Genomic DNA, 18,220 nt, shown 5'->3' on the forward strand with positions numbered 1-18,220 from the left:
TGGCGGAGCAGGCTCGAGGGGCCGAATGGCCTACTCCTGTTCCTCTCTTCTATGTTTCTATGTTTCTCTTTTCTAGAGAAAAGAGCCCCAGCCTGTTCAATCTTTTCTGATAGTTTTCGAAAGGTTTTGCGGATTCATCATTCATTCTGCCTGGTGATGTATATTTCATGTTGTTACACAGAGAAGCTCAGCCTTACGGTTTCAGTTAAGAGGTAAGTTCACGGTGCAAAACACGACCTTGCTTTCCTGAAGATACATTCACCGTACAACTGCGTCTGTTGCTCCAACTGTAGCAAGACTCCTTTTCCCATTTCCGTCTGATTAATATTGCACAATTCAAAAAATAAGTTCAATAAATCTTAATTTTTTAATGATCACGTCAGTCAAAATGAAATGTTATAATTTCAGTTCTAGGTTAAGTACAAGTTCTAATTAAACTGCTCGAAACGTGTTGCACAAGCAAGCAATGAATATTTTGATGGGTTCAAGGTGTATTTAATGACTGCAAATTAATGCTGTGCATTGGCCACGATAGACATTAAAAATTCTCAACTGATCTTCACTGAGATAATGATAAGCTGCATTAGGGGATCAAACCTAACTGACAGAGAGGAAGCAAGCGGCAAACCCATATGACCATATCGAGGCACCTCGCAAGAGGAGAGTCGCAGCCACATTTACTCGTTAATTATCAGGCAGGTGCTGGTAGACTGTGCTAATGGGCTCGGTTAAAGGTCGAGAGATTTTTTTTTTCTTTCCCTGTCACTTCCTTCATTTGGTTATTCAACATTTCGCACCATCAGCAGATTTATTGCCATTAGTCGCGGATTTGGTCACCCGCAGATGAAAAGATTATTCTTTTCTTCCACCTTATTGCTTTTATCCATAGCAAGGAGCATTAAAGAAAACCTTGCTTACAATTGCTAGCTAATTAAAAAAACCTTCACCGTGCATAATCCAGGATTGAGGTTCTGAGAAAGGTTGCCTGATGATCCTGACCTCTCTGTCCTCGGCCTCCTACACTGTTCCAATGAAGCTCAACGTAAACTCGAGGAACAACAGCTCATCTTTCCATTAAGCACCTTGAAGCCTTCCGGATTCAACATTGAGTTCAACAATTTCAGACCATAACCCCTGCCCCCAGTTTTTCGCACAACAGTTGCTGATTCTGATATTCCCATTTACACCTCTTCTAGACCCATCTTTTCTTCCTTTACTTGTTCCATTACCATCTCCTTTTGCCTTGCACCATCATCCCTTTTGCCATTTAATCTCTCCTGCCTTCCACCCGATCACAGACCTTCGCTTTTGTTCGTTCCTCCCCTCCCGCCTTTCCCTGCCTGTGTACTTGCTTAAAACCTGTTATTTTACATCTCTAACTTTTTCTAGTTCTGACAAAGGGTTATTGACCTGAAATGTCGACTCTGTTTCTCTCTCCACAGATGCTGCCCTGACCTGCTGAGTGTTTCCAGCATTCCCTGTTTTTATTTCAGATTTCCAGCTTCCGCAGTGTTTTGCTTTTGTGTCTGATGTTTCTTCCACTTGTGGCTTCTAACTCCTTCGAGCACTGGAACATCATGTCACTGTGCTTCTGTGTCAACTTCCGCAAGACACATCCAGTATATCTTTTAGTCATCAAAGCAGAAAATGCTGGAAACACTCAGGTCAGACAGCATCTGTGAAGAGAGAAACAGAGTTAATGGGCCATAATTTGCTGTGGCAGAGTACACAACAGTGTCTGCCGTTAGTTAGACTTGCCCTTGCATGCACAGTTTTTTTTAAAGTTTTGCCCTGAAAGTACGAGCTGATAACGTGTTGCGCAGCAAGGGGAAGCTGGGCAAGAGGGACCTGAGTGAACAGGACATGCGACTGTGTATCTCCTGAACCAATCAGATTGATGGATTGAGAAATAAACAGCGCAAGGACGGAGAAGGAAGTGTAAGTTAGAGTGAGTGAATTCAATGTCAAATCAGGTACAGAAGAGAAATAAAGAGAGGGAAGGAAAGGTTGGATTAAGAGAGAAAGAGAAAAGAGACAGAAAGAAAAAGTTAAAAAAAATCATCCCTTTTGTCAATTAATCTCTCCTGCCTTCCGCCCTATCACAGACCTTCCCTTTTGTTCTTTCCTCTCCTCACAGCTTTCCCAGCCTCTACAATTGCTTAAAACCTATTAGTGTACATCTCTAATGTTTTCCAGTTCTGATGAAAGGTCATCAACCTGAATCGTTAACTCTGTTTCTCTCTACAGACGCTACCTGACCTGCTAAGTGTTTCCAGCATTTTCGGGGTTTTTCTTTTCAGATTTCCAGCATCCGCAGTATTCTGCTTTTTGTACGTGAAGGTAATAGTTCTGTTTGGACCAAGACACTAAACAACAATCTCTGCAATAAGGTTGTTGCCAAAGTGATTATTGTTAACGGTTGAAATAAGCAATTATGATGAAAATTATAATCACCAATCTGTTTTGGAATCCATCCTGAGCACTTTAACACAAATTCTACAAAGGCATTAGTCATAAGGTGATTACATATGTTTGTAGGTGATTCATGATCAATATTTAAGTATTTAGTTAACTCGAAAATTAAAGTGTCATTAAAATGTCATTCCCAGATACTTGCTTAGCTTATTACAGCGGATTATGAGGATGTATTTAGGAGCATTTCTCGTACGGTATTATGTGATTTTTGTTTTTCTTTCTCTTGTTTTCCATTTCACGAATTCTGTGTTCATCAATAAAGGATTGTTAGTGCTAGCGACTATGCACTGTGTCAGCATCAGGAGCCCCTCAGGCCAAGCATCTCACGGCTCTCTGAGTAAAGCTCTGAGTTTTAATTGACAACTATGCGCCCCAAGAACAACCCATACTGCACCAGTACAGGATGAGATTGCCAATTTAATGCCAATTAGTGCCATATTAGGGTAGCATTATGCTACTGGGCCCTGGACACCTGGGAATTGGCTTGATACATCCCCACCTCGTCCTACGTGACGCTCCTACAACTCGTCGATTGAAAATACCCACATCCCAGGGGTTTGGCCTAGATTTTACCTCAGAGACGATATGTCAGCATCTAATCCATTGAATGATGCGCATCATATTTTACTCTTTCTATTTTCCTGAAGGTGTTAATTTACACCGGGGTATGGATTTGTAGATTTAGCCTGTCCTCTTAAGTGCTCATTCTTCATGGATGTGCACAGACAGTCAGTTTTAACTGGCTATTCGACTGCAGTGGCAGTGCCCAATTCTGTTCTCACCTCGGGTTGCCAACGCTCCAGGATTGCCCTGGAGTCTCCAGGAATTGAAGAGTAATCTACTGTGAGCAAAACCGGAGAAAAATCACTGGGGCATTAAAAATAAATTGTGGGGTTTTCTGTTTCGTTTTCTTTGAACACTTTTCGATTATTAGTTATAAAAATATTGGAGTTGAAAAGAAAACCCGTCTGTTTGACTGACAGTCAAGAATCATCCAATCGGGTGACCAAGTCTGTTTGCTTTCCGATTGGCCATGGGAAGGCGCTGCATCGCGAAGGTGGCGGTGTCGGGCAACCAATGGCGGGAGCGTGTGGGGGCGGGGCAGTTGGAGGTGGGAGGTCATGTGACGAAATCTCCAGGAGTACATCCAATCAGAGCTGGCAACTCTGTTCTCACCTGGCGTCCGCACGTGCGCAGGCTCTAGCACGGGTCGCTGGACAGTCACTTGGAGCAGGACCTAACCCTAACCCTAGCCGATGATACTCTTTCCTGGCTCAGCAAAGGTCGTCCTCACTATCACCCTAAGGTGCATGCATTGGAGATCAAATGAGGGACCTTCATGGCCTGTGGAACTCAGCTGCACGCCAGGTAACGTATTTGCCAGTCAAACCATTGGGGAGCCGCAGCGCGATGTTTTTTTATAAACAATTGAACCTGACGACATAACCAATGACTGGTAACAAGGCAAGTAATTCATAGGATTACATACGGCACAGAAATGAGCCATTCGGCCCAACCAGTCCATGCCGGTGTTTATGCTCCACTCGAGCCTCCTCCCGTCTTTCCTCATCTAACTCTATCAGCATAACCCTCCATTCCCTTCTCCCTCATATGTTTGTCTAGCCTCGCCTTAAATGCATCAATACTATTCGTTACAACCACTCCCTGTGGTAGCGAGTTCCACATTCTCACCACTCTCTGGGTAAAGAAGTTTCTTCTGAATTCCCTATTGGATTTCTTGGTGACTATCTTACATCAACCTTCTTTCTTTTACAGAAATTAGATGGTTGTTGCATCTGAGAATGCAACGGCCATCTGTCATCTGCAACATGGAGGTCCGAGACTCTCCGCATACAAACCGACTGAAGCCTGCAGGAAGAAACAAAGGTAAGTACACTTTTAAAAACACTTTGCACTTACCTCAGATATTCACCTCTACACTCTTGCACCCATCACTTACCATCACAGCACACTTTTGCATCCCCCCCCAACCCCGCAGACCCAGTACTCACCTCGCTGACCTGGCGGGTTTCGGAGCTTTCGGGAAGCCTGCACTTGTGAGGGCAAAAAGGGGATAATCCTATTTTCTGTTAATAGGCTTTAATCTCTTCCTGTCTCCAAGGAGACAGGACCCAGCATGGGACGGCTGCCCACCTCCCGGGAAGATGGCATGGAAGCGGTTTGGGGTTGGGTTGGACACCCGCCTCCAAATTCTGCTATTTTCTCGGCAGTCCTGCCTCCATACCCACCTCCCCAGGGATGGCAAAATCGCACCCTAGATCTCAGTCATCCTTACCATGTCTAGTTCCTCGTAGCGCATGATTGCCTCCAGCTCCCCTGTTTTATTATGGTCACTGTGTGCATTGCTGTACGGACAGTTTAACTCATTTTTAATAGGATTCCCTCTCACTTTATGTTTAACCATTTGTTTAGTCTCTTGTTCTATAACACTATTTATTCCCTTGCCATCAATGTCCTCCCTTACTTTATTGTTTCCTATGCTCTCTTTTCCTGTTTTGTTTAGAATTAGTCTGGTTACGCTTCTTGTAGATCCCTCCCCCCATCTTACTTGTTTAAAGCCTTTGCCACCTCCCTATTTACCCTTCCCGCTAGGACACGGGTCCCATCCCGGTTCAGGTGGAGACCGTCCCATCGGTACAGCTCTTTTCCTGTCCCAGAACTGGTGCCAGCGTTGATTCTCCTGACCCTAACCCTAGCCGATGATACTCTTTCCTGGCTCAGCAGTGGTTGTCCTCACTATAACCCTAACAGAGATAAGCTACCTCAGCGTGCATCGGGGATCGAATGAGGGACCTTCTTGGCCTGTGGAGCTCTGCTGCACAAAATTGCGCTAACCTTTGCGCTGGTTACGCCGATATCGGGCGAACTGCGCCGAAAAAGCCAACGCTACTGAGCAGAAACTCCAGGCCAATATGTCTTTAATATTTACCAGTCAAACCATTGGGGAACCACAGTGCGATTTTTAATAAAAAATTGAACCTGACGACACAACCAATGACGGTGTAACAAGGCAAGTGATTCAGTTAAACAGCTATTATTTTTGCTTAATCGTGAGGCCTTTGTGAGTTGAGAGACACATTTCATGATACGTGAAACCAATGCTCCCTGTAAAAAAAATGTTTGGCCCCCTTTAACTGGCAGCGTGGCCCATTGAAATGTTATTGCAAGCGCGGTTTCTCCCCTGTAAAAGCCGGTGAACGGTCTGCGCGCGAACGTTGCATGCAACTTAATACCACAGGCCTCAGCCAATGAGGAACGCCAGGTGCGTCTTTAGATTGTAGCACTCTAAACATAACTTATGTGGGAAACAAAAGGCCAGAGCAGTGTCAAAGAAAGCAAAAATGTACTTGACCTTTTCAAGCATAGTGTAATGAAAATATGTCTGCAGACTACATTCCCCAGCGATGCACTAATTACAGCAATATCAATTCTGTTAATATTGGAGCTATGCCCTTTTCTAAAATATTGAACGTACACCACTTTACAATCACTGATACTCTGGAATAGGGTGGATGGGGGGTGAGCGAGACAAGAAAGAGATCCTGCAAGGTCCTGTAATAGAGTAAATGTAACATCCGTAGCATTAAATAACATTTTTTTACTGGGAGTCTCAGGGGAGAGGGTAGAGTTACCGCTTTGGGTGCAATCGGCGATTCCGTCGCCGATTGCGCCCGTTTTGAAAAGTGTTTCTTCCCCTGGATTTCTGCTCGAACTCATTTGCATTTTGCCCAATGCAAAAAAACTACCCAATGGTGATTAATTCACCCGGGGGGGGGGGCAGTTTTGTGGGCGGGGCCGGCTTCCAGCGCGAATGTTTTAAAACTAGCGCAAATATTCGTGGAAACTCGATTCGCGATGTACGCAATTTGCGCCTAAAATTCCGCAATCTTTTGCACAGGTTACGCCTGATGTCGGACAAACACCGCATGAAAAAAAACAGCGCTACCGAGCGGAAACTCCAGGCCAATATGTTTATAATATTTACAATAAAAAAATTGGTGCAGTAAATAAGGAGAAACTGTTTCCAGTGCCAGAGGGACACAGGTTTGAGGTGATTGGGAATAGAAGCAGAAGCGACATGAGGAAATGCAGCATCGCTCCCCTGCTCGGAAAACCCCTGCCTGTCAATGTCGGGGCCAATGTTTACTCATGTCGCTAGGGGCCATAAATATAAGATAGTCATTAACATCCCCACTGACACCTGGGAATCCCTGGCCCAAAACTCCACAAAGTGGAGGAGGAGCATCCGGGAAGGCGCTGAATGCCTCGAGTCTCTTCACCGGGAGCAAGCGGAAGCCAAGCGCAAACAGCGCAAGGAGCGCACATCAACACAAGCACACCACCCACCCACCCCTTCAACCACCGTCTGCCCCACCTGTGACAGAGACTGTAGGTCTCGCATTGCACTCATCAGTCACCCTGAGAACTCATTTTTAGTGTGGCAGCAAGTCATCCTCGGTTCTGAGGGATCTACTAAGAAGAAGAAGAAGTCATTAATAAATCCAATAAGTAATTCAGGAGGAACTTCTTTACCCAGAGAGTGGTGAGACTGTGGAACTCGCTACCACAGGGAGTGGTTGAGGCGAATAACATGGATGCATTTAAGGGGAAGCTGGATAATCACACGAGGGAGAAAGGAATAGAAGGATATGTTGATGAGCTGAGATGAAGAGGGGTGGGAGGAGGCTCATGTGGAGCATAAACACTGGCATGGACCAGTTGTGCCGAATGGCCTGTTTCTGTGCTGGACATTCTATGCAATTCTAGTATATTCACAGGCTATATCGTTGTGATGTTTTTGTCATGAATGGAAAAGTAAGTCAGATAAAAATGGAAGAGTGTTTGGCAACTCTCCTAGAGCTAACCAATTACATTCACGAGGTTGATAAAACAAAACAATTAATCCTCTTAGCTGTCCTGCCCAGTAATATTTGTGCAGATGAGGAGCTCCTACCCATCCTTAATCTCATGATAATTGTTATTTATAAACCTGTGCAAGGTATTTGGCCTTTCCAAATGAAACAAGTTATTGATTTATTTGGGTCTTTAAGGGTAGATAAGGGAACTGAGATAAGTAACATCTGGGAAAGATAACTAGGTCTTGGTAGCGCATTAATCTTAACTGTTTGCTCTTATTCATTCTGTTTCGGAGACTTGGAGAGTACTCTATCTGATTAGACTCTCGATGCTTTCAGTAAGATAGTGCAAGTTTGCTTCATAGGTTCTTCGTGGGGCTAATGAATCTACCTAAATACGTAACGTAGGTAGGCTTTTGAGTTTTGGATGAGGTATGAGCAGCAAAATCAGTACCTCAGCGCCCGCTGCGCCGAGTACGTAATAAAGTGGGCCCAAAGTGCTGGCCATACCCAGGTTATGCACATAAATAAACTCACATTATGCAGACAAACTGCATACAAGGCTCAATAAGGGCTGAGAATTTGCAGGGCTATGGGGAAAGAGCAGAGGAGTGGGACTAATTGGTAGCCCTTTACATAGGATATACGGCACAGGAACAGGCCATTCGGCCCGAACAGGCCATTCGGCCCAACCAGTCCATGCCGGTGTTTATGCTCCACACGAGCCTCCTCCCATCTTTCTCAATCTAACTCTATCAGCATAACCCTCTATTCCCTTCTCCCTCCTATGCTTGTCCAGCCTCCCCTTAAATGCATCTATACTATTCGCTTCAACCACTCCCTGTGGTAGTGAGTTCCACATTCTCACCACTCTCTGGGTAAAGAAGTTTCTTCCGAATTCCCTATTTGATTTCTTGGTGACTATCTTATATTGATGGCCTCTAGTTTTGCTCTTCCCCACAAGTGGAAACATTCTCTCTGTATCCACTCTTTCATAATTTTAAAGACCTCTATTCGGTCACCCCTCAGCCCTCTTTTTTCAGGAGAAAAGAGACCCAGCCTGTTCATCCTTCCCTGATAGCTATACCCTCGCATTTCTGGTATCATCCTTATAAATCTTCTCTCCAATGCCTCTATATCCTATTTATAATATGGCGACCAGAACTGTACACAGTACTCTAAATGTGGCCTAACCAAGGTTCGATACAGGTTTAGCATAACTTCCCTACTTTTCAATTCTATCCCTCTAGAAATAAACCCTAGTTCTTGGTTTGCATTTTTAATGGTCTTGCTAACCTGTGTTGCAACTTTTAGTGATTTGTGTATTTGTACTCCGAGATCCCTTTGTTCCTCTACCCCACATAGACTCGCACCCTCCAAGTGATAAGTAACCTCCCTATTTGCCCTACCAAAATGTAATGGCCCAGAAATTCGGGTCGGGGGCTTCCTGCGGGTATAACTTACCTAGCGCGCCGACCGTTGAGCTGTGGGCCCCTATGGAATTCCGATCCGGGGCCAGCTCCAACTGCCGGCGCACAGTGCTTACATATTCCAGGGGCGCAGTTTGTTCGATGCGTCCCCTGGGATCACGTGGGCCATGGAGAGCCAATCGTAGCAGGGAATTCCCATTCATAAGTTTGACAGGAAGACCTGTCAAAACTTATAAATATTACGGGCCCCAAAACATCACTAAATCTTCAAATAAATTTTTTTAAATTACATTTTTTAAATAAACTATAAATTACATGAAATAACTATTTTAAACAATAATTTAAATTTTTGAAAAAAATAATTTTATTTTCTGATGGGGCTAAAAATAAAATTACCTTGCTTTAAAGTATTTAAAAATAATAAACCTGTGGAAAAAATATTTTAATTTTAATTAATTCACCACTTATCTTGTAAAAAGCAGGCCTTACGCTTGCTTTTTATATGTGTAACTTCTGGAGTCTTACCCTCCCGGGAAAACCTGCAAAAAAAACGTAAGTTCGATGCGCACGCGCAGCCTCTCCTGCGCACGCATTCGAACTCTGAACCCCTTCTTTCAGGGGAACGGAAGTGCCGGTTTCCCACGCATGCGCAGTGCATGCATGAAACCGGCACTTCCATTGGGCCTACAGGTGAGTGCCCCGTGCGTACTCACCCATGGAGACCCGAAGTTCTGGGCCATTACCTCATATTTGTCTGTGCTGAACTTCATTAGCCAATTATTTGCTCATTCTGCAAGTTTATTAATGTCCTCCTGTAATTTGTTGCAATCCTCCTCAGTATTGATTATCCCTCCACACCACCACCCCCCCCCACCAATTTGGTATCATCCGCAAATTTAGAAATTGTGTTTTTGATTCCAAAGTCTAAATCGTTAGTGTAAATTGTGAACAGCAGTGGTCCCAGCACTGATTTGTGGATCACCACTACCCACGTTCTGCCACTGTGAGTAGCTACCCTTTACTCCCACATTCTGCTTTCTGTCTTGAAGCCAGCTAGCAACCCATTCTGCTACCTGTCTCCTGACTCTAACCTTCTCTAACCTTCCCTAGCATTCTCTAACCATATTCATTCGTCCATTATGGGGTACCTTATCAAAGGCCTTTTGAAAATCTAGATAAGTTATATCTACTGCATTACCATTGTCTACTCTCTCTGTTTCCTCTTCAAAAAATTCAATGAGGTTGGTCAAGCAAGATTTTCCCTTTTGAAATCCATGCTGACTATTCATTATTATACTTTTCATTTCTAGATGTTCTTCTATTTTCTCCTTTAGTAGGGATACCATTATTTTTTCTACCACCGCTGTTAAGCTGACTGGTCTATAATTCCCTGGACATGTTCTATCCCTCTTCTTAAATATAGGTATTATGTTAGCTATCTGCCAGTCCTCTGGCACTACACCTTTTTCTAATGAATTATTAAATATGTGTAGTAATGCCTCTGCTATCTCTTCCCTAGATTCTTTTAATATGCATGGATGCAATCCATCTGGGCCAGGGGTTTTATCCTCTTTGAGTTTGATTAGTTTATTTAATATATTCCCTTTTTTAAATTACTAATTACTCATCTCATCATCCAATGTCATGTCCACTTGTTCTATCTCCCTGGTAAATACTGAAGCGAAATAATGATTTAATATTTCTGCAATCTCCCTATCATTACCTGTGGTATTATCCTGTCTATCCCTTAATGGCCCTATTCCTATCCCAACCTTCCTTTTTTTATTGATGTGCCTGTAAAATATTTTACTGTTTTGTTTTATGTTCCTTGATAATTTAATTTCATAGTTCCTCTTTGCTTTCCTAATTGTGTTTTAGATTTCTCCCCTAACCCTTCATATTCTCTCTTATCATGCACTCCTCTGCTGTCTATGTAGTTAATTTATGCCTCTTTCCTTACCTTCAATTGTTTCCTTATGTCTTTATTCATCCATGGAGTCCCATTAGTGTTTAGTTTGTTCTTTCCTTTTAGCGGAATATATTTTTCCCGCACTCTGTTGAACACCATATTACATGTTTCCCATTGTCATTCTACATCGCTGTTGTTGTGTATGTACCTTTAAGAGAATAACTGGTCTCAGACTGCAGTACCGGCAGTGACCACCCCTGTATAAAAGGCGCTAGTGAGCCTCTGTTGTGTTTAGTTTCACTATTGACTTCCGCCAGTAAAGACGTGTTTTGTTTAACTCTGCTGTCCGTGTCTCAATCATTCACGGACATAATACTGGCGACGAGCAGAAACGAACCTACCTACAGTCTGCACCACCTCCTGGGATCCATTCCTACAGCGAAGTGAGCAGAGGTCGAGACCAGAAAGAAAAGAAAGAAAGAGGCAGTAGAAACGGGCATCGACCGTGGGCATCCGCCCTGTGTTGCAGCGTTGAAGATTGCTGGAGAAGCTGTCGGATGCGGGGCCTGGTTCCTGTCGACGGTGCTTCAGCTAATCGGGCTGGTGGCAGGTAGTGCACTGATCCTTCCTGGGCTGCGGCAGTCGCGAACTCGAGCGGGTGGTTTGCAACGGGGCTGAGCAGCATTGTCGGGAAGAAGAGAGAGAGAGGGTGGAGCACATAGGGCACGGCCGGTGCTACGAAGCCGGGCTGCGTATAGACCCGCGAAGAGGGAGGCAAGAGTCCCACAGGGTTGTTCCACGACGGGAAAATAATAATAAAAAAATATTAAACGCGCAAGAAACCATGGAAAGCAGCGCTAACAACAGCGGGGAAGAAGGCAAAGCGCGGGAGGTGCCATCATAATCAGCGGGGAAGAAGGCAAAACGCGGTAGGCGCCATTTTGTTAAATCGGGGAAGAAGGCAAAGCACGGGAGGCGCCATTTTAGATTTGCAAGATGCCGAAGACTGGCTGTATCACTGCTTTTGATAATACAATAGAGGACTGGACCACGTATGTGGAAAGAGTCGAGGTATATTTCGAGGCAAACGAAATAGCGGAGGAGGAAAAGGCATCGATATTGTTAAACTTAATGGGCGCTAGAACGTACGGCCTATTGCGGGACCTGATTACTCCAGCCAAACCGAAGGTGAAGAGTTTTAACGAAATTGTTGCTGTCCTACAGGAACACCTAAACCCTGCACCGCTGTTGATAGCAGAAAGATTTAAATTCCACAGGAAAACTCAGCACAAAGATGAGAGCAATGCTGAGTATCTTACGGAACTATGCAAGCTATCAAAGCACTGCCAGTTTGGAGCAGGACTGGCAGATGCCCTACGGGACAAATTTGTCTGTGGACTCCTGAGTGAAGGAACCCAGAAGAAGTTACTCTCAGAGAAAGAGCTGATGCTAGATAAGGCTTTCAGCGTGGCAGTATCGTATGAAGCAGCAGCCAGGGGAGCTGCAGAAATTCAACAAAAACCACAGGAATACGGCACCCACGAAATGACACGGGGATTTGCAAAATGTTATCGCTGCGGCAGAACTAACCATGACCAGAAGGACTGCTGGTCCAAAGACAAAATATGCAGGCAATGCGGGAAGATGGGACACATTGCACGAGTTTGCAGGTCTGGGAAGAAGAACAGCGACAACAAAAAGGCTACTAAGGAACTGTACAAGAAAGTACAAAAGATGACGGACAGTAGTTCCGAAGACCAGATGAGCGATAGTGAATCCGGGAACAGGAGACTAAGCTGTCTCAAACTTCACAATGTAATCACAAAAGAGGATCACCGAACCATTTGGGTCACCCTCACGATAGCAGGGTCCCAAGTTAAAATGGAATTGGATACAGGATCAGCGCTAACCGTCATGAATCGACGAGACTACGAGCGGCTATTTTCACACATACCCTTGAGAGAGACATCCATCATCTTGACGACATATACAGGGCAAAAAGTATACCCCAGAGGAAAAATAAGGGTGCCTGTCGAATAGAACGGCAAGAAAATACGGAAATTGTATCTCTACATACTGCCAAATGGTGGACCACCGTTATTGGGACGGGAATGGATGAGGAAGATAAACTTAGATTGGCACTCCATTCATGCAATGACGGTGGACGGTAAAAAAGATGAAGACGTCACTCCTGGACGATTGTCAACAATCTTAACTAACGCCAAAGAGGTATTTCAACAAGAACTGGGCACGCTTAAAGGCGTAACCGCCTCGATAAAAATAGAAGAGAATGCAGTTCCCAAGTTTTTCAAAGCAAGACCGGTACCATATGCAATTCGCCCAGCCGTCGAGGCAGAGCTGGAGAATCTGGAGAAGGCGGGCGTGTTGTCTAAGGTCGACTGGAGCGAGTGGGTGACACCCATCGTTCCTGTCATGAAGAAAACGTTAAGCAATAAGTCCGGGGAGCCAAGGAAGATTCGCATCTGTGGGGATTTCAAGGTGACGGTGAACCCAGTCCTTCACACAGTACAATATCCTCTTCCAAGGATAGAAGACATGTTCGCCTCACTGTCTGGAGGGAAGCGTTTTACAAAAATTGACCTAGCACAAGCATATTTGCAGATGGAGGTTGAAGAGCCCTCTAGGAAGTATCTCACGATAAACACTCACAAAGGTCTTTACCAGTATCATCGATTGGTATTCGGAGTAGCATCGGCTCCGGCGATATGGCAAAGAGCGATGGAACAAGTCCTGCAAGGGATTCCGGGGACTCAGTGTTACTTGGACGACATCCTTGTGACGGGTGAAGATGACAGTGAACACCTTAACAACCTAGAACAGGTGCTCACTAGACTACGGGAACATGGGCTGCGAGCCAACCGCCCCAAGTGCGAATTTTTTAAGAAACAGGTATCGTATTGTGGCCACGTGATTGATGAAGAAGGGTTACATAAGTCCCCTGACAAAATTGAAGCGGTTGTTAAGGCCCCAGCGCCTGAAAATGTGTCGCAACTGAGGTCATTCCTTGGATTGGTGAATTACTATCATAAGTTTTTGCCGAATTTGTCGACAATTCTGCACCCACTGAACGCCCTGCTACGAACGGGGGTAGCATGGAAATGGAGTGATGATTGTAAGCGTGCTTTTCAGAAGAGTAAGGATTTAATCACTTCAAGGGAAGTATTGGCTCACTACAACCCAGCACTGCCGATCAGACTGGCGTGTGATGCGTCTCCCTACGGCATTGGGGCGGTACTGTCACATAAATTCCTTGATGGTTTAGAGAGGCCGATAGCTGTTGCGTCACGCTCGTTAACTTCTGCCGAGCGTAACTACGCCCAGATTGACAGAGAGGCCCTCAGCCTAGTGTGGGGGGTGAAGAAGTTCAATCACTACCTGCACGGTCAAAAATTTACTCTAATAACCGATCATCAACCTCTTGTCTCCATTTTCAACCCTCAGAAGGGCATACCGATAATGACAGCACAACGGCTGCAGAGATGGTCCCTTTTCCTAGGGGCACACCAATATGACATCGAGTACAAAGGAACTAAACAGCATTGAAATGCTGATGGATTGTCACGCCTACCGTTGCCGACGGTGGAAGAAGTAGACCTTGCAGTGGATCCAATGGAGTTATTTCACTCGACCATAGTCGAATGTCTCCCTGTGACGAATGCAAACATAGAAAAGGAAACACGGAATGACCCGACACTATCACGGGTCTATGATTTAACGGTGATGGGATGGCCAGCACATGGCGAACCACTGCTGCCAGCATTCTCACCGAGAAGAGAACAGCTGTCAGTGTGCAGAGGAACCTTGATGTGTGGATCCAGAGTAGTAATTCCACCTAAGTTGACGGATAGAGTGCTCAATGAGCTTCATGAGGGTCATCTGGGTGGGGTAAAAATGAAGAACTTAGCCAGAGCGTTTGTGTGGTGGCCGGGAATCGATAGAGAAATCGAAGAGATGACCAAGAGCTGTGCAGGATGCCAGAAGGTCCAAAACGCCCCACCACAAGCTCCTCTGCATCCATGGGAGTGGCCCTCATCTCCATGGCAAAGGGTGCACATTGATTTTGCTGGTCCCTTCATGGGCTCGATGTTTTTAATTGCGGTGGATGCTCATTCAAAGTGGCCAGAGGTAATAAAAATGTCCTCAACCACCACAGAAAAAACTATCACAGTTTTACGAACCATATTCGCCAGAAATGGGCTGCCTGAACAGATTTGCTCTGACAATGGACCACAGTTTGTGTCTGAAGAGTTCTGGAGGTTCTTAAAGAAAAATGGTGTTAAGCATTACACATCTGCCCCATATCATCCAGCCACTAATGGATTGGCCGAGAGGTTGGTCCAAACATTCAAGACGGCTATCAAGGCAATGTGTAATGAAGATATACCCCTACAACACAAGGTGGACAACTTCTTGTTTGCCTACCGGAATGCGACACATGCGGTTACCAACCAAACTCCAGCCATGATGTTCTTCAATCGAAGACTACGATGCCGCTTGGATTTGGTTAAGCCAAACGTCCGAAGAGATGTGGAGAACAGGCAGTTTCAGAATATGAATGAAAGGCCGATCAGGAGTTTTAAGATAGGTCAACCAGTTTTGGCCCGGGACTACCGCACTGAGAAATGGCAGCCAGGAACGATTTGTACACGACAAGGACCTCTCATGTATACCGTAGACGTTGGGGAGAGCATTGTAAGAAGCCATGCTGACCAGATTCTAGAGTCACTGGAAAACGTCAACTGCACACCACGATCTGATACACCTGGTAATGAAATCGACGTTCCAATTGCAATTACCACAGAACCGGTAATATTGGAAGCAGATGAACCAAACAACGACATTGATCCCGACTCAACATTGCCAGAAGAACCTGATACCCCAAAGAGGCGTTATCCAGGCAGAATCAGGAAGCCTCCTCAAAGACTGAACTTATAATTGCTTAAACTTAACCAATGTATCTTGCAACAGTAATTGTGATTGTAATTAGTTATCATTTAGTTGTTAAATGAATGTTATGTACTGTTTATCTAAAAGGGGAGGAATTGTTGTGTATGTACCTTTAAGAGAATAACTGGTCTCAGACTGCAGTACCGGCAGTGACCACCCCTGTATAAAAGGCGCTAGTGAGCCTCTGTTGTGTTTAGTTTCACTATTGACTTCCACCAGTAAAGACATGTTTTGTTTAACTCTGCTGTCCGTGTCTCAATCATTCACAGACATAATAGCTGTTTGCCAATATTGTTGCCCATTTTATCTTCTCAAGTTCTATTCTCAGCCCAGCAAAATCAGCTTTTCTCCAATCTATTAACTTGGTTTTTGTCATTCTTATTTCCTTCTTTATTGTCATATTTTTAAAATTAGTTTATGGGATGTGGGTGTCGTTGACAAGGCCAGCATTAATTGCCTATCACTAATTGCCCCTGAGAAGGTGGTGGTGAGCCGCCTTATAAACTGCTGTTGGGAAGTTGCTCCCACAGTGCTGTTAGGGAGGGAGTGCCAGGATTTTGACCCAGCGACGATGAAGGAACGGCGATATATGTCTAAGTCAGGATGGTGTGTGACTTGGAGAGGATCTTGGAGGTGGTGGTGTTCCCATGTGCCTGCTGCCCTTGTCATTCTTGGTGAAAGAGGTCGCGGGTTTAGAAGGTGCTGCCGAAGAAGCCTTGGCGAGTTGCTGCAGTGCATCTTGTGGATGGTACACACTGCAGCCACGGTGCGCCGGTGGTGGGGGGAGTGAATGTTTAAGGTGGTGGATGGGGTGCCAATCAAGCGGGCTGCTTTGTCCTGGATGGTGTCGAGATTCTTGAGTGTTGGAGCTGCACTCATCCAGGCAAGTGGAGAGTATTCCATCACACTCCTACTTGCGCCTTGTAGATGGTGGAAAGGCTTTGGGGAGTCAGGAAGTGAGACACTCGCCACAGAATACCCAGCCTCTGGCCTGCTCTTGTAGCCACAGTATTTATGTGGCTGGTCCAGTTAAGTCTCTGGTCAATGGTGACCCCCAGGATGTTGATTTTAAAGCTTATTATATTATGGTCACTATTGCCTATATGTTCCCCTACTTTTACCTCTTATCTGCTCTGGCTCATTCGCCATAACTAGATCCAATAGCGAATCCTCCCTTGTTGGGCTTTTCACATATTGGGCTAGAAAGGAGTCCTGTAGACATTGTAGGAACTCCATTCCCCTATCTCCTTTATCGACCTCTTCTGTCCAATTAATATCGGGGTAGTTGAAATCCCCCATGATTATTATTCTATATTTTTTACTAATTTCTCTAATTTGCCTGTATAATTTTTCCTCCATCTGTAGACTATGCCTATTAGTGTGATTGATCCTTTATTATCTTTTATCTCTATCCATATAGATTCTATTTTTGTCTTGCTGATATCTACGTCCCTTTTTTCTACTGCCATTATGTTTTTCCTAATAAATACAGCTACTCCACCTCCTCTTTTTCCCTCTAACTTTTCTAAATATGTTATACCCTGCAATGTTTAATTTCCAGTCCTGATTTTTCTGTAGCCATGTCTCTGTAATCCCTACTATGTCTGGTTCCTCCCAAAGCATGATTGCCTCCAGCTCCCCTGTTTTATTACGGACACTGTGTGCAGACAGTTTAACACATTTTTAATAGGATTTCCTCTCAGTTTATGTTTCACCATTTTTTAAACTCCTGTTCTATAACTTATTTGCTCCCTTGCCGTCAATGTCCTCCCTTACTTTATTCTTTCCTATGCTCACTTTTCCTGTTTTGTTTAGATTTAGGCTGCCTTTCAGAGAGCTGGCACTGGCACAATGGGCCAAATGGCCTCCTGTGCTGTAAGAGTCTAAGATTTTATGATTCTATGGTTCTATGTTCTACTACCTAGAAGGACAAGGGCATCAACCGCATGGGAACACCACCACCTCCAAGTTCCCCTCCCAGTCACACACCATCCTGACTTGGAAGTATATCGCCGATCTTTCATCGTCGCTGGGTCAAAATCCTGAAACTCCCTCCCTAACAGCACTGTGGGAGCACCTTGACCACACGGACTGCAGCGGTTCAAGAAGGCAGCTCACCACCACCTTCTCAAGGGTAACTAGGGATGGGCAATAAATGCTGGTCTTGCCAGTGATGCCCATATCCCAGGAACGAATAAAAAGATAACGAAATGAGGCTGAAGTATCTCACCAATGCTTCACTAACTTAACATCCATTCTAAATGGGTGCTGCTAAAATGTTTAATTTATTTTACCTTCATGGGCCTATCCTTCCATAGAGCCAACCTTAATTCTCCTTCTCTCTTTTTGCTTCCAAAGATCAATCATTGAAAGAGATTACTGTGCCCCATATAACTGTGACTGGTGATGTAAGAAAACTACTAGGCACTTGGCCTGAGTATTAAACAAGGCTTTAATCAACTGTGTTTCAACATGGAGATCTAGTTGTGTCCTTCACTAGTTCCTGTTAAAGAATGTTCTGAGCAAGCTTTATACTCTCCCTGGACAGCGCCACCAGCAGG

At 44.7% G+C, this 18,220-nt stretch overlaps 1 long non-coding RNA gene across 1 annotated transcript in view; it reads left to right on the forward strand.

The window, feature by feature from the left end:
* Positions 1 to 3,666: 3,666 nt before the first annotated feature.
* The window catches only part of LOC147114556 (uncharacterized), a 37,245-nt gene continuing 22,691 nt past the window's right edge, over positions 3,667 to 18,220 (forward strand). The window contains exons 1-2 of the long non-coding RNA XR_015078909.1: positions 3,667 to 3,843; positions 4,252 to 4,362. This is a non-coding gene — a long non-coding RNA (uncharacterized LOC147114556). The remainder of the gene's footprint in view (positions 3,844 to 4,251; positions 4,363 to 18,220) is intronic.

This window comes from Somniosus microcephalus, chromosome 7, assembly GCF_052327205.1.
Source record: "Somniosus microcephalus isolate GS21.2 chromosome 7, FLI_Smic_1.0, whole genome shotgun sequence".
Classification (NCBI taxonomy): Eukaryota; Metazoa; Chordata; class Chondrichthyes; order Squaliformes; family Somniosidae; genus Somniosus; species Somniosus microcephalus.